This window comes from Euprymna scolopes, chromosome 31, assembly GCF_053919585.1.
Source record: "Euprymna scolopes isolate OS-2025 chromosome 31, ASM5391958v1, whole genome shotgun sequence".
NCBI classification, from domain to species: domain Eukaryota; kingdom Metazoa; phylum Mollusca; class Cephalopoda; order Sepiida; family Sepiolidae; genus Euprymna; species Euprymna scolopes.
The window spans coordinates 23,231,941-23,248,318 of NC_136512.1; positions in this window are offsets into that span (position 1 = coordinate 23,231,941).

Genomic DNA, 16,378 nt, shown 5'->3' on the forward strand with positions numbered 1-16,378 from the left:
CTATAATATTTTCAAATGCATTTTCTTCGATTCTGACGTTCGGTGGCACTGATTTTGATAAACCATATTAATGGGTTTTTGGGTGGCAATGGGATTAGTTCTTGGATCGGCTCTAAGTGAATTATACATGGCTTATTTAGAGAAAAATATTTATAAATAACATAAAGGGCCCCATATATGTACGCTACGTGGACAACATCTTCATTTTAGCTGAAAATAATGAAAACATATACCAACTACAGTAAGTTTTTCACAAAATATTAAACTCTTAAATTTACGGTAGAGTTAAATAATAATAATAATAATAATAATAATAACAACAACAATAACAATAATAATAATAATAACATTAATAATAATAATAATAATAATAATATTTGAGAAACTCAAATAACATTGACGCTGAACAGGTAAGCATACTCTCTAATTTCAGGGAACAAAATGAAGAAAGAGACAACAAAAAGAATAGACTCGGAATGGAATGCTATTATAGAATTCATCCTAAATATAGATATGGAGATTATCGGAAACGAATAAAAGAACTATGGGACCTCTCCAGTGACAACCAAGCGATAGAACAAAGAATTGCGAACCAAGCAATACTGATACTCAAGAAAGGGTGGCTCTCTAAACTAGGACTAGCAGAAATTCAGAGAAAAATAAATGATGAAACTGAACAAGAAACACCCCCCCAACAGAATCTCCTGTAGAAAAAACACACAAGTTGAAGCCTCACAAGTAAAAACACCAAAGGCCCAGGACCTATGAAGACCGAAGACGACAAACGTTGAAACCGAGAACAATGAAACAGAACCAACGGAGAATGAAGTAAATGAAATAAATACAATATCACAGTTCAGGAATGAAGTTGAAAACAAAACTCCCATCGTTAAAGAACCAAGAGCAGAAGAAATTAAAAACAGAAACAGAGAAGGTTAACAAGCTCCTCCTACACATCCCAACAAACACAATCACAGACTTAAACGACCTCATTTACGCGGGCGCCAAATTGGTAAGTATGAATCTCAAATCAGAAAAAAACAACCGGGGACAAGCAGACAGACAAAACCTGGATGGGAAATAAGACTAGAAACCCAAATACACAAACATAAAAAAGAAGCCAAAATGATCAACAGGAAGAAAGCAATGTGGAGAAAACGGAATATTGGAAATATAACTGGCAGTGATAGGCTAAACAAGAAACACGAAGATCTGGACAAAAATAAAAGCAAAAGAAGCGAGATTGAGTCGATATAGATATAAATATGAAGGCAAACAAAACAGAACATTTGAAACTAATGAACGCCAATTCTACCAAAATGTGAACGGAGGAAAAACAAAAACAGAACAACCAAATCCGACAGAAACAAAACTCAACTGGAGTAACATATGTGAAGAACGACGAAATCACAATAGAAATGCCGAATAGCTGAAAGACATGAAAGAAGAGTTACAACAACTAGAAGAAGGAACAGTGAATGAAATCAGCAAGGAAACCCTAAAGAAAACCACAGGGGAAAATGGCAAACTGGAGAGCACCAGGGCACAAAGGGATACATGCATACTAATTCAAAAAATTGACAACCTGACACGAAAGACTAGCCCAAAACCTGAGATGTTGCATACAGGAAGCTAACGGGCCAAACTAGATGAAAAAAGGTAGAACCACGCTATTACAGAAGGGCACGGAGGAAGGAACCGTCCCAAGCAATTATAGACCAATCACGTGCCTACCCACAATGTTGAAAATACTGACAGCACAACTGAGGGAACAAATCTACCACTCACTGAATAACCGTGGACTCATCTCCGAGGAACAGAAAGGATGCCAAAAAGGGAAAAGAAAAGCACATGATCTGCTATATGTTGATCAAAGGATCCTAAAGGAGGTAAAAAGGAGGAGGAAAACTTTAGCCGTGGCATGGATCGACTACTAAAAAATCGTACGACAGGATTCCCCAAGCATGGATAATAGAATGCCTTAAATGTATAAAATACCAAGCGGGATCACCAATGTAATAGAAAATACAACAAACATGGAGACTGGAACTGACAGCTGATGGACAACACATAACAGAAATTAACATACAAAGAGGCATATTCCTAGGAGACTCATTATCACCACTACTGTTCATCATAGCCATGATGCCCTTGAATATTATTCTGAGAAAGTGCCAAGGCGGATATAAGTTCTCAAATACAGAGGAAAAATATAGCCACCTGATGTACATTGACGATCTAAAACTTTTTGCAAGGACCGAAAAGGATCTAGAGACACCAATTAACACTACCAGGATCTTCAGCCAAGATATCCAAATGGAATGTGGAATGGAAAAGTTCGCACTACTCGTTATAAAAAAGGGAAAACTGGAAACGACAGAAGGCATGGAACTACACAACCAAACAGAAATGAGGGCACTAGGACAACAAGACGACTATAAATATTTGGGAATTCTGGAAGCTGACACAATCAGAGTAACACAAATGAAAGAGAAAATTGGAAAGGAATACCTCAGGAGAAGAAAACTCCTGGAAACCAAATTATATAGTAGAAACCTAATAGAAGGTATAAATACATGGCCAGTTTCACTAGTGAGATACTCTGGACCGTTTATAGGATGGACAAAAGAAGAACTGAGACAGCTCGACTAGAAAACCAGGAAACTTATGACCATGGAAAATGCTCTACACCTAAAGAGCGATATTGACAGACTCTACGTTAAAAGATAAGACGGCGGGAGAAGACTGATCTCTATAGACGACTGTGTGAAGCATACGATAAAAGAACTAGAAGAATACATAATGTAAAGCACTGAAAGGATAAATATGGCAACTAGAGACACGGAGAAAACCAACAAAACAGAAAACGGAGGGACAAAAGACAAAACGAGAAAAGATAAATGGGAAGAGAAATAACTCCACGAAAGATTCATAAGAATGGTAAAAGATGAGAATAAAGAAAACACCTGGACAGGGATGCGAAAAAAGACATACACACCGAAAAACTGAATCTCTAATAACTGCAGCACAAGATAACTCGATAAAAACCACCCATATCAAAGCAATGATCAATAAAGCACAAGAAAACAGCAAATGCAGACTATGTGGACAAAGAGACGAAACGATAAACCATATAGAAAGTGAATGCAGCAAACTGACCCAAAAGGAATAATAAAACAGTCATGGCCAAGTATGGAGGGCGGTCCACTGGGTATTGTGCAAAGGACTGCATTTTTAGCATACAGATAAATGGTAGAAGCATAAACATGCAACGGCACTCAAAAACGAGAACCACAAAATCCTATGGGACATGGACATACAGACGGACAAACCCATCCAAGCAAGAAGACCAGATGTCGTAATAATAAACAAGAAAGAAAAATCCTGTCAAATCGTAGACTTTGCTGTCCCAGCTGACCACAGGTAAGTATGAAAGAAAAGGAGAAACGAAGCAAATACACAGAGCTAGCCAGAGAGTTAAAAGGGATTTGGATGATGAAGAAAATCCAAATAGTACCGATAATAATATGAGCACTAGGAACAATTCCGAAAAACCTGGAAAAAAGATATTGGAATCAGAGGGGGAAAAATACAACGCCTAACGATAATGAAAACAGCTGAGATATTTCACACCACGACAGGATATAGAATATACATCTGCTTTGAACTTGAAATTAATGTTAGATTTTGGTTAATGGATTATGTTGTAAAATGTACAAAAAAGCATGTAAAAATCCATTTGTGATAAATCATAGTTACACTATCACCAGTACCGTCGGTTTCACTTTTTCACAAATATTTATTTCTTTGTTCAAAAATATTCCTTTTCATAATTTTTATTGCATCATCATTCTTTTCAATTTAATTTAAAGTTTAAGTTAAAATGTCTGCAAACTTTAAAAAAAATCTTTTTTCTGAATTTATTTTCAAAATATAATTTCGTACATAATGCAATCCTTTAGTTACGAAGAAATAATTATCAAGTTAAATGACCTTTTATTCGACAGTGTAAATGCTTTCAGATTATCGTAAAGATCTATATAATATCAACACACAAATCATTTTTTTCAAAATCAGAAATAAATAATTTTCAAGATTTTTCAAATTATGTTTGATCACAAAATAAGAAACACACAACATGCGTTTTCTTATCAAAATCAGAACAATTCGTTTAAAAACTTTCAAATTGCCGTTAAAAATAGATTAAGATCAATACATCGACCACGGCCTTTCTCTCCAAATAAAGAATAATCAGTTTACAGCTACCAAGTTACCGTCTAGCACAAATTATAAATCAGAAATACTTATTTTAAATGCTTAAAAGTTATCAAACACAAGTTATATGGTTAGCCCTTTTACTGATTCTCGCAAACAGTTCTTACAAGCAATCGCTCCAAATTACGAGTACCCTATTCCTGGGCGGGTGCGATCTCGGTTCTCCGAGCCTTGCCATTTGGTGGATCGCGAGGCATCATGTCATAACGCTAATTCGTAGCCAGCGATCTACTGCGTCAGTGCACCACTTCGACTCCTGGCCAAATTGGCCATATTTCGAAGAGGTCGATCGCAGGTTTCAAGGCTTTTATCCCAGTTTTTATCTTGTTTCGACCTAGAGCAGGATTTTACTGACCGTTCTTGGTAGACGCTTTTTAGCACGTTGGCGATTTTCAACAAGATTCTCTGAAGTAATATTAAAATCTCGGGCTCCTGCAATTCGTGCCGACTGCCCTTGAGAACCTTATTATGAATTATGTCTCCATCCACCAAATACAGAAAAAAAGCCATCGATACGAATTTATCAACTCGCGCCAATCAGATAATATCAAGTCTGGAAGAGTTACTGTGGTTTTCTAGACAAAAACGTGGTATGTCTGCATAATCAATTTTTTTTTACTGATATTAAGAAAAGGTTGGAGTAAAAAAAATTATTTTTTCAACCAAATAACACCGAAGCGGTAACGCATGATTTAGTAACACTATCATAATAAAATAGTTAACAAAACGTTAACTATTCTTCAGCTTAAAATTAGATCCATGACAGAGATAGACTCTATTATTAATAAATTACTGATTCTCTTTCGGAATTCCTTATTATCCTCCTTCAGGTGTCCACACCGCCGACAAATTAAAATAATAGCCCAAGCAAAAATAGAAAAATAACTCAGCCGTCATCGTGGCTTCACACCTTCTCCATTTTGAAATCTTGCCTGACTGACGCCAACTATATCAGGTTCAAACTTGTGTACTGCCACAGATTCAACATAATCGAAATTCGGCGTGACGATCACTAAATTTAAACAAACGTTTGTGATCGTGCAGTAGGTACGAAACCACTCATGATGGTTGCGATACTCAAATGTGACCAAGGTTCGTAAAGGTTCTCAGCTCCTGGTTAATCCTAGTCGCGGCTACTGTTATAACACGATGAAAACACCGGTCGTATCTCAGTCAAAGCTCCTATCCCGGTCAAACGAGATTAATATGACACGGTGTAAACCATTGTTTTCATCAGTACATAAGATTAGTCCTGGGTGGTTCTGATTTCAGAACACTCAAGACAGTGCAGTAGCGTGATCTTGGTTGCTTATACGATGACGGAGTTCATGTTAATTCCTGTATATCTTGCTCCACCAGTGGTCCGTAGAAAACAGAACAAATATTTAAAAAAATAACAAAAAAATAATGAAAAACTATTGAAAAAGCAAAGTGACTACTCAAAGTCTACAGGAAAATATGCGTGCCGTGGACCGCAGTTAACAGGCAGGAGGCTGGCCGATTTTCTTTTCCTGCTTTCTGTCCTATGAATGAAATCGACTCAAATGAATAGCATTCGTTTGTTATTGAGTCACGAATTACGTAGGCAACGCTAGAATAACTCCAGCTGCAAGCCCTTATTTTTTTGTTTTTTTTATATAAATGTCAATTATTAAATAGATTCTAGATACAATAGTGCTATTTTAAAGATACGAAAGATAAGGAATGATTTTCGATTTTATCTTTTTTCAACAAAGCAGCGTACATGGAAAATTGCTAAAAAAGAACAAAATTAGCAACAACTGCGTGGTTTCTCGTCAATCTCTGTCTCTATCTCTGTTTGTCTGTCTGTCTCTCTCTCTCTCTCTTTCTTCCTTTGCTCTTTTGCGGTCAGCGAACAGAGGGTACAGCGTGAGTGGAGAGGCGTCTAGACTTCCTCTCAGTTATTCAAAAACTCTCGACCTGACAGAAAAAGTACGCTCATTACACCTTCTTACAGAAAGATGACGGGATTAGTTTGACAAGGTGTGAGTCTTTATTATCCTATCCATTATCATACCGTAAAATATTCGATTCGCCCTGATTGGCTAAATTGGTGAAATCACTTGTGAATGATAAATAAGTTAATTTCCAACATAAATTTAATTAAGGGAGTGAGGAGAGTCTATTTAATCTATAAATAATGTTTTGCTGTTGTCTATAATTTTCTGGATAGCTCGAAAATTTCGCCTTTAGATAGGAAAATAAATAACACGTTGTAAATATAAGTGAATTTATATATCTGTTGTGGTGTTATCTAACAAGAGGGACCGTCGTGCGATCGTGTATTTGTTCTTTCTATTAAATAATATGTTCATATGCCGTTGTGTGTGTGTGTGTTTGTGGTACAAGTATTTTTGAACATCCCTTCGCGCGTTGTCGATGTTGGTCCATCTGAATTCATCTCGTCTTGGAGGGGAGACTGGTACCTGTTTTGGGGGCGAAGATTCATTTCACGCGAAACAATTAATTGGTTTTATAGTTTTTATTTCACTTTCCAGATGTATCGTAGAAGGATGGAAAGTGAATCTCTGACCTGCATGGTACACGTCAGCTTCCTCCCCCCCAGTGAAATGAAGGAGACGATTGTTAAGCCGTCCGTCGCCTTTTAAGGCCAAACCAAATCTCCTCGATTCAGCTAACCTGATCACGTGACTCACACGCAATCCGATCAGCTAATCCTGATTTACGGTCAACGCCTCTACAATATAATTTACAAACCTCTCTCTCTCTCTCTCTCTCTCTCTGTCTCGATCAATTCTCTAAATTTCCTTCTATCCTTGTTTTCAAAAAATGTACGCATTTTTAAATTCTAGTACATTTTTCTATATCTACACAACCGCACGGCTAAGAAAGATCAGGCTAAAAAAACCTTTAGTCAGCACATTCCAATTGACTTCATAATTATTATTATTTATTTTATTTTTATTACATAAGACCCTCTCTGATATTCTTGGCATATTTTTAATATTTTGAGGGGTATTCCTCCCCTGATTTACGCCAGCTGCTATATCAAGCCACCCTTTTGCCGTAAACTAGTGGTCTCACTTTACCTCTTTCGAAATTGATGATTCCTTTCGTCCCAAAAGTGCTCTGATCGTATCCTTTGCCCGGTTGTTCTATTAAGTATGGCTCTTTTTCATTTTGTAACTATCTTATCTTTTCCGGGACATCTTAAAACTCATAATTAATCTTTGTGGTTGGCTTCCAAATTTTAATATATACCTTTCCTCGCACTAATTCACTTAGATTTCTCTGGTCGGACTCTTGAAACTCTGATGAAGATTTAGAGAATATCACCCTTAACTAATTAACCCTGCCCCTTGCGCCATAATTCCTATTTGCGCCTAAATTCTAGCTAATGCCCCGATTTTTATTATTTTTCTTCTCTCTCATCAGAGCTCCCAGAACAAGAAGAGCTATCCCGCATTCATGCATCTCTAATAACATATAAGGTTATATAATTCACAGGGTCCATTTTTTTTTCGAAGTGGGCATATCTAATGCTACCCCGGCGAGTTACTCTTCTTGCGAAAAAATGTTTATGGACTTTAAAAAAATACAAAAAGCAAATATTAAAAAAAGAACATCTTTCTTTTAACTTATTACATCTGTAAAAACTTCTCAAAAATACCCGTTTACATAATTGCTATTTTTTGCCACAGTCTAAAATTCTAATTTATTCTAGGCCAACCATATTATCAGTATCATCTTATTTTTTAAATCATTTCAATTCTAATGAATATACCTAATAATGACTACGCATCCGGAGAAAATCCCCACGAAAAAGAAACAAAACAAAACAAAACATATTCTACACCCATTTCGAAAATAGAATAACTATCGACTGAACATTTGACTCTTCAAGACTTAAGAACTAGTTTACCCCTTATTCATAATTCAGTGGTGTGTCTTTTTTTAATTATTTCTTACACTGCTTAAATCTTATTGTTTCTCTTTTCCCTAGTTTTTATTATTATTATTACTATCATTATTGATTAATTAACAACATGTTCTTACTTTTAAATTGATCATTATTTCAATAAACCCCACAAGGCAAAGATTCACTCCTCCATTCTGCGACAAAAATACATGTCAAAGAATAAGAAAATCCTGCACAAAACCAATTCGGGAAAACGTCAATTACATAAAAATAAAAACAAAAAACATCTTATAAGCATTCACAACGTCTCATCTCACCAATAATAAAACTCCAAATAACAAAACACAGTTTCGTGGAAAACCAATTTTGTCCCCGGCATCAAATTCTGAGGTCGGCTGCATCACCTTAACCATTTCCCAGAATATCAAAAATAAAAAAAAAATCACAGTCATTTACAAAAACTACATAGACATTTACAATTAAAATATATAGTCGTTTCCGCAAAAAAACGACTCACTTATAAACTTCCAGACAGCCCATCACAAAAGAAAATTCAACAACCAAATAACAGATCTATGGAACTAAAATTGTCGACGTCACCCAACTCTAGGGTTTTTTAAGAAAAAATCACATTTTACTAATCCGAGTGATTATTATTATGGCTTCCTCTGCTCCTTCCTCTTCTGCCACTTACTCCACTTTTACTCCACTTCAGGAAAATTCCATTTGCTCCCTGACGCTGGACAGAAATATAGTTCGCTCTGCCACATTGGAAACACTTTTTTCCAGGTCGTTACTTGCGACTGCCGTTCAAGGCATATAGCTTAGCGAAAAATATCGGGATTTCCACACATGAATTTTTTCATGTGGATTCTACTTGAAATCAATGTTTTTGTGTGGTACATGTATTTTTGAACATACCTTAGCGCATCGTCGATGTTGGTCGATCTGAATTCATCTCGTCTTAGAGGGGAGACTGGTACCTGTTTTGGGGACGAAGATTCATTTCACTCGAAACGATGAATTGTTTTTATGGTTTTATTTCATTTTACAGATGTCTCGCAGAAGGATGGAAAGTGAATCTCTGGCCTGCGTGGTACACGTCAGCGTCCCCCCGGTGAAGACGATTGTTAAGCCGTCCGTCGCCTTCTAATCCAAACCAAATCACCTCAATTCAGCTAACCTGATCACGTGACTCGCACGCAATCCGATCAGCTTATCCTGACTTCCGGTCAACGTGTCTACAATATAATTTAACACCTCCCTGTCCCTTTCTCTCTCTCTCGATCTATTCTCTAACATATCGATGTAAATAGTGTCCATTGTAGTTTAAATTAAATTTGACATTCAATTCATAAGTACTAATTCATACTCCAAAATTAATATTGTACTAGGTTGTTCCATACGAATAACACAATTACATTGTTAAATAGAATTTTATATTCTTCCTTTAATACAATAACTCTTGGAAGAAAATATTTTGTTTTGTTATGCTTCCTGCCTACGTTCCTTTTTCACGTAGGGTTCGCTGGCTTGTCTTTTGGCGTGGAATATTTGCAAAGTAAAATAAATACGGGATCTTTCTTCGAACATTTAAAACAAGAAAACAGAAAATGGCGGTAACTCTTATATTCATGCAGTTGGTTGCCTTATTTACGTTTTAAAAACAGATTAATGCATTATGGCCTTTTATTAAAAGTTCGACTGTCAAAACTTTAGCAATTTTAAAACCAAAACGTATGGACCTATAAAAAAGAAAGCAACAAAATATCATATAGATACTAATTTCGCAAGCTAGCAATATGTAATGTAGTAAACAAACACGATTTCCATGGGTTGAGTTTTAGATAAAAATTAAAGTAATGATTTATATCTTCGATAACCGATAAAGGCCTCCAAAAAAATAAGAATAAATTCCATATATAATGCCGTTATACAAAATCCATTCAGACAATACGAATCGTTTGGAGGGTCGGTGTTAAAAGAGGTGAAGAAAAGGTCAATGAAAGACTTCATATATTCTCTACTTAAATTGATGTATTTCCCATGTTTGTCTCCATTTTCTTTTCGAAATGTACAATATGTTCAAGAGTTATCATGTTGCTAGTCGGGTCAGAAATGTTAATTAAATTCGCTTTTTAAGAATCTACTCACCTAAAAAGAATGCAAACAAATATGTTTGTATGAGTCGCTGGGTAAATTTATATTAAATTGATAGAAAGATAAGTTCACACACACAACTCAATATCAATTATTTAATATGCCCCTATCTATAATAATAATTATATATATATATATATATATATATATATATATATATATATATATATATTTGTGGAGTAATATGATAGATGAATGGTAAAGAGAATTTGATTTTTCTTGTTGGCAGTCGATTCGAGTGCTCGTTATTAGAAGTGATATCAGTAAGTCGTTGTTTCGGTTCAGTGTATTCGTCATTGGTAATGCAGTCCTTCAGTTTATTTCAAGATCATGGAGTTCCTTTGTATGTTAAATAATTAATTCTTGGGTGTTGTTGATTTGCTTTTTTACTAAATCAATACTGTAATGTCATAATTTTGTGGTTGCCTGTCATTTTTATATACACAGCTTCTATTGAAATTTTAGTCAGCCAATCAGCTTTCTAGTATATATATATATATATATATATGTATTATATGTATGTATATATATACGTATATATATGTATATATGTGTAGATATATATCTGTGTATATATGTATGCATATATATGTATATATATGTACATATATATGCATGTATATATATGTAAATATATATATTGCTGAGCAAAAACTTATATATATATATATATACATATATAAAGCAAGAGAGCACTAGTTATGTCGAGATGGAAAACAATCACAGACAAAAAATTACAATTGACAAATTCGTTGATAAAAAACAATCCAAGAATCAATTGTTTAATCAATGATTCAAAAAAGGAATATTAAAAGCCATAGCCTTGCGCCCCTAAGGGTCACAGGCCATCTACAACTTTGTAGATGCTTTTGTACCGACTGAGTTCTTTTTACGGGGTGAGGGTGCTGGCTCCACGCTCTACCTTAACAGAAGGTACATACAGCGCCTAGCCTTCGCAAATGGTAACCGATCTGGTACTAGCCAGGTTAAACGTTGGTTTAATCCGGTGATCTGGCCGAAACCGGTGTGTCAACGTGAGTTTGTCGTACGACCTATACATTATCCATAGAAAAATCTTGGCGAATACGATTAAAAAAAAACCCAAATATTAGTAGATATCGTTTAAAATTTATTTATTTTGTAACGTGGTAAGGGGAAGTGCAAAATAGAAAAAAATGTCGCCAATATAAAAACCGAGGTATAATATTGAGAGAATGTGGGCAAAAAGTTCATATACATACATACATATATATATATATATATATATATATATATATATATATATATATATATATATATATACAATTCTTGCAAGTCAGTATTAAAAAAATCATTCTTATGTACATATATTAGAGCACTTTAAAAAAAATACAATTTCAGGGAGAGTCCTTTCTGCTTACAGAGCGAAGATTTACGCATCGTAACACACAAGGCCGCAAAGTTATTACAAAAGTATTGTGAGCAGGCCCCGTGTACGATGCGAAAACAACTTGCCGAATAGGCATATCCACACAAGTTATTGTCGAGCTGCCCGATTGCTGACTCGTTGGTTGGTGAGTACCTGAGATTGGCCAGTATACGTCCGGGTGTATCCCCTATCACCCGCCACTGCTCGTCGATTTATACTTCTTGGACATACATGACTTTTGAATTCGTGGAGATATAAATTAGGTCCATTCTGACCTCACTTAGGCTGAAGAGTCTGACTCATATAGTTAGCACCACACTGGTATTTAAATTCATGAATTACTAAACTTTGTCCAGTGTGGGTAGACCATCTTTCTGAAAAGCCCGGGAAGAGGTCCTGGTACCAAATACCACACCGTGTTGCACCGCATAGTAACAGCGGAATACGATAGGGTGTTAAAGCCGACTTTTTTCAATATGATTAAAAATAAGATAAATAAGACGGAAATGACTGACCATCTGTTTTCGCCGCTCGCTCGTCAAATTTACGTCATGTTTGGATTAAACTGAACATATAAATGTGATTAGAGGTATTATAGCGACAGGAAGTGGAATAACAGAATATAATCGGAATTGCATTCAGTCTTAGTAGAATTTTATGTTTCCAAAGATACGTTTTATATATCAAAATAAACGGTTACTAGAATCGTTTATTTATACGGCGAACGTGACTTACTGTGAATAAAGATTAAGTAAACACTGACATTAGAAAAATAAAATATATATATATATATATTATTTTTATTGTGACGAACTTCCATCCGAATTAACTATTTAAACCTTACGAGCACGTACTCGGAGCGACACAGCTATGGCCACAATATGTCAGAACGAGTATGCGAGAAACCCCTCTCAACTACTTGATGATCTATGTAGCACGTTTTACCACAAATATAATATATGAACTCAAATCCGCCTCGGTGTTATTACTTCTTAAACTTCGGCAATGACCACTGGCGAAGAACTAATCGAGAATTAACGCCGAGCACACTAAGTGTTCTCCAGTGTTCTACAAAAAGAGTGTACGAAAATACGCAGATATAGGTGTCGGATATGTAAGAAAAGTAGATATATTGCCTAACCAGCAACTTTAAAATACCCACTACAAGTGGGAAGACTTAGTTTCTATTGATATGGCCAAACAATTCGATTCTCTATCGGCCCTGAAAAGCTTCAGAAATGTAAAACTAACTATTTTCAGTCGGTCATTTTTTAATAGAATAAGACATAAGTATGTGCCTAAATACTGCGTATATGTCAAATACGAACACATTTGTAAGCATGTTGCATGACATTTAAGCAGTTATTGTCCAGGAAATTAAGGTAATATTTGGTCATCAACAGAAAATTGAGGAACATATGCTTCATCAGCATTAGAGCTAACAGAAACTTGCGTTTCAGCAACAACAAATGTCCAAAAATTGCTTCTTAAAAAAAATCTAGATGAACAACAACGTTTTTATATTAATTTATTTATTGCTGAACGTTATTCTCATCTTTCTTAGTTGTTGTTTCACGACGTTTCGGCCAACTATTCTGAGACGTCGTGAAATAACAACTTATAAAGATGAGAATAATAGTCCGCATAAATAAATTAATATAAATAATACTCACCTCAATAATAAATTACAATTAAAATGATATATATATATATATATATATATATATATATATATATAGAGAGAGAGAGAGAGAATAAAAAGGAACAAACCGTATTATGTGTTCATCAACGTTCCGTCTTTATTTCGAGACTTCCTCTGGATGAATGAGATTAAGAAACCAAAAAATATTTCAGTACAAAATATTTGAAAATGTTTCACGTGCACAGTGTGACGCAGTTCTATTTCAGAGAAACGGAAAATTGATGTTGGAAATTCAAAAAGGAGGTGGGGGGGGCTTGCGCTGTTAAAGAGAAGGAAATTTTAGTGACGTCATATAGTCGTTAATTTAATTTACAACTATGAACGCAAGTTTATATTCTATTGGGAAAAAGATATATCTGTTGAAATTCAGATATAAGTGTATAACAGAAATGAAATGAGTGTTTTGTTCGTGTGTATGAGTTCATTTCCCATAGATTCAAAAACGGCTGAACTGATTTTTATGAATTTCAACACGAAGATACTTTATGTGCCTGACTGTGTTCTCAGATAGGGTTTGTATCAGAATGCCTTCAATAAGTACAGACAATCAATAATCGAAATACTACTATGAAATACGGAATAGGCGATTTGGACAGAGGTTAACACGTTACACTCATTAATATCACAAGTGCATTTACAAAGATTTATTATCACACGAGCCGATATGTTTCGTTTGAAACGAATGTTTCTGTTTAGTACAAAAATGAAGAATGATGCTTGCCTTTTAACTTTTATTTAAGTGATTATATATAACAATAATTTCATAAAATCAAGAGTAGGTTCTCTACAGCGAAATGTAGGAAATAGGGTACGATTATGATTATCTCCAGTAGAATATAAGCCGTATGCACTGTGAAATTTACTTAATGTATGAAAACCAAAGAGGGGAGGTATAACATATGAGAAGAAGTCTCCCCTTGATGTTATTTCAGATCGTCGAAATTATACCAGCAAGTTTTTGTCCTCCCTCTTTCAAGAGAGAGGTTTTAGGGAAATATCAGATATTTTGTAATTCATATGAAAAACTAGGAAAACAAATGAATATGATTGTAGTATTGGTAAATGTGCAGCCGAAAAATCTTTCATACTTATAGTTTTCGAGGGGGCTAAACCAAAAATAACAATAACAATTCCAGGAAACGAGTAATTTCCAAGATATGAACAAACTATAAAATAAAGAGATCACATTTCCGCAGTAATTTTACGCAAAATAAACGTCCATTTTATAGCCCAATTAGTCATAAAACAGGTGCTTATTTCACGTAAAATTATTATAGAAAAGTGAGCCCTGATTTCTTGAGACAGTAATGTGCGACGTGAAGGGCAAATGCCACATAGCTCTCTATGAAAATTAAGGTAATTAATTTTCCAACGAATTGCATTTGTAAAATTATGACAGTAGTTCCCGAGATTTCGATCTCATAAAATTGCCCCCAAAAGTGGTATATGTATATATGGAGATATCTATACTTGTCACCAAATTGAATATTAAAATGCCTATATATCTTTGAATATCTGCGAGGAAACTATGTCAAATTTGCAGGCTTTTTGAAGATTATGATAATAGTCTATGGCCAAGATTTCATTACAGTTTATTAAAAAGAAAACTGTATTTTAAAACCAATAAATTATCCCTAATTAGCATACATTTATATATGTAGTGCCCTGCGAGCGGCGGACGGATGTTTATTTAAATAGACATTCGGACAGATTAGTTTGCGGCCACCGCTTCCGTAGTCAGGGGGTAGAACTGCCGACTGTCATCACGACGGTTCTAGGTTCGATCCTCGGCTTGGGATAGGTGTTAGTCTAGCGGCACTGAGTAGTTGTGAAACAACGAAACAGATCTGTATGTCAATGACTAAATATATATATATATATATATATATATATATATATATATATATATATATATATATATATATAAGCTTAACGTCTGTGTGTGTGCCTGGTCACGAATAGGCTCCTATATGGTTGACTATTATAGAAAACTGAGTGCATATAATGATAGAAAATGAATCGAGACACAGGAATGGGCATGTTTGATCTGACATAATGATGATTAATTAAAATTGTGGAGTCTACGTACACGCCTGGTCCACAAAGTATGGAAATAACAAAATTAAAAATTTAAAAAAAAAACGTTTACAAGTGTTTTTGATATACATGTACATAAGCATACTTTGATAAGTATGTTTTAAGTTAAATAAGGATGGTATAATAAAATTGTGGGGTCTGCGTTCGCGCCTGGCTCCCATAGAATTGAAATAGGCACGGACTTTAATAAAGACTTTTCATATCTATATGTGTAAGTATACTTTGATAATTATGTTTCAGTTTAAAAGAAATATGGAATAATAAACTTATGGGGTGTTCGTTCGACCCTGGCCTCCATAGAATAGAAATATGCCACAAAGTTTTACAAGTTTTTTTTTTTTTTATACAGATCCAGATAATATTGTAATAAGTGTTTCAATGTAGACAGGTTTGGTATAAAAAATTATGGGGTGTATCTATTTTAATTTTACTTTCATCATATTTTGCTTTGGTTTTGATACCCCTAAATTCGAAGCTATCTCTTTACAACCCTTCCTTTTCATAACTTATCATACTTTCATACATCAGAGTCAATTTTCTGTAGGCTATTTTTGATCCCAGTCAATGACGGGCAGTTTTGCTAGTATATATATATATATATATATATATATATATATATATATATATATATATATAGATATATATATATATATATATATATATATATATATATATATATATATATATTTATAGGGCAGACACATTATATAGGTTTATATATAATTTTATCTAAAACCCTTTGTAATTCATTCCTATATATGTATATATATATATATATATATATATATATATTTGCGTATGTATATATGTATATACATACACATTAATATATGCA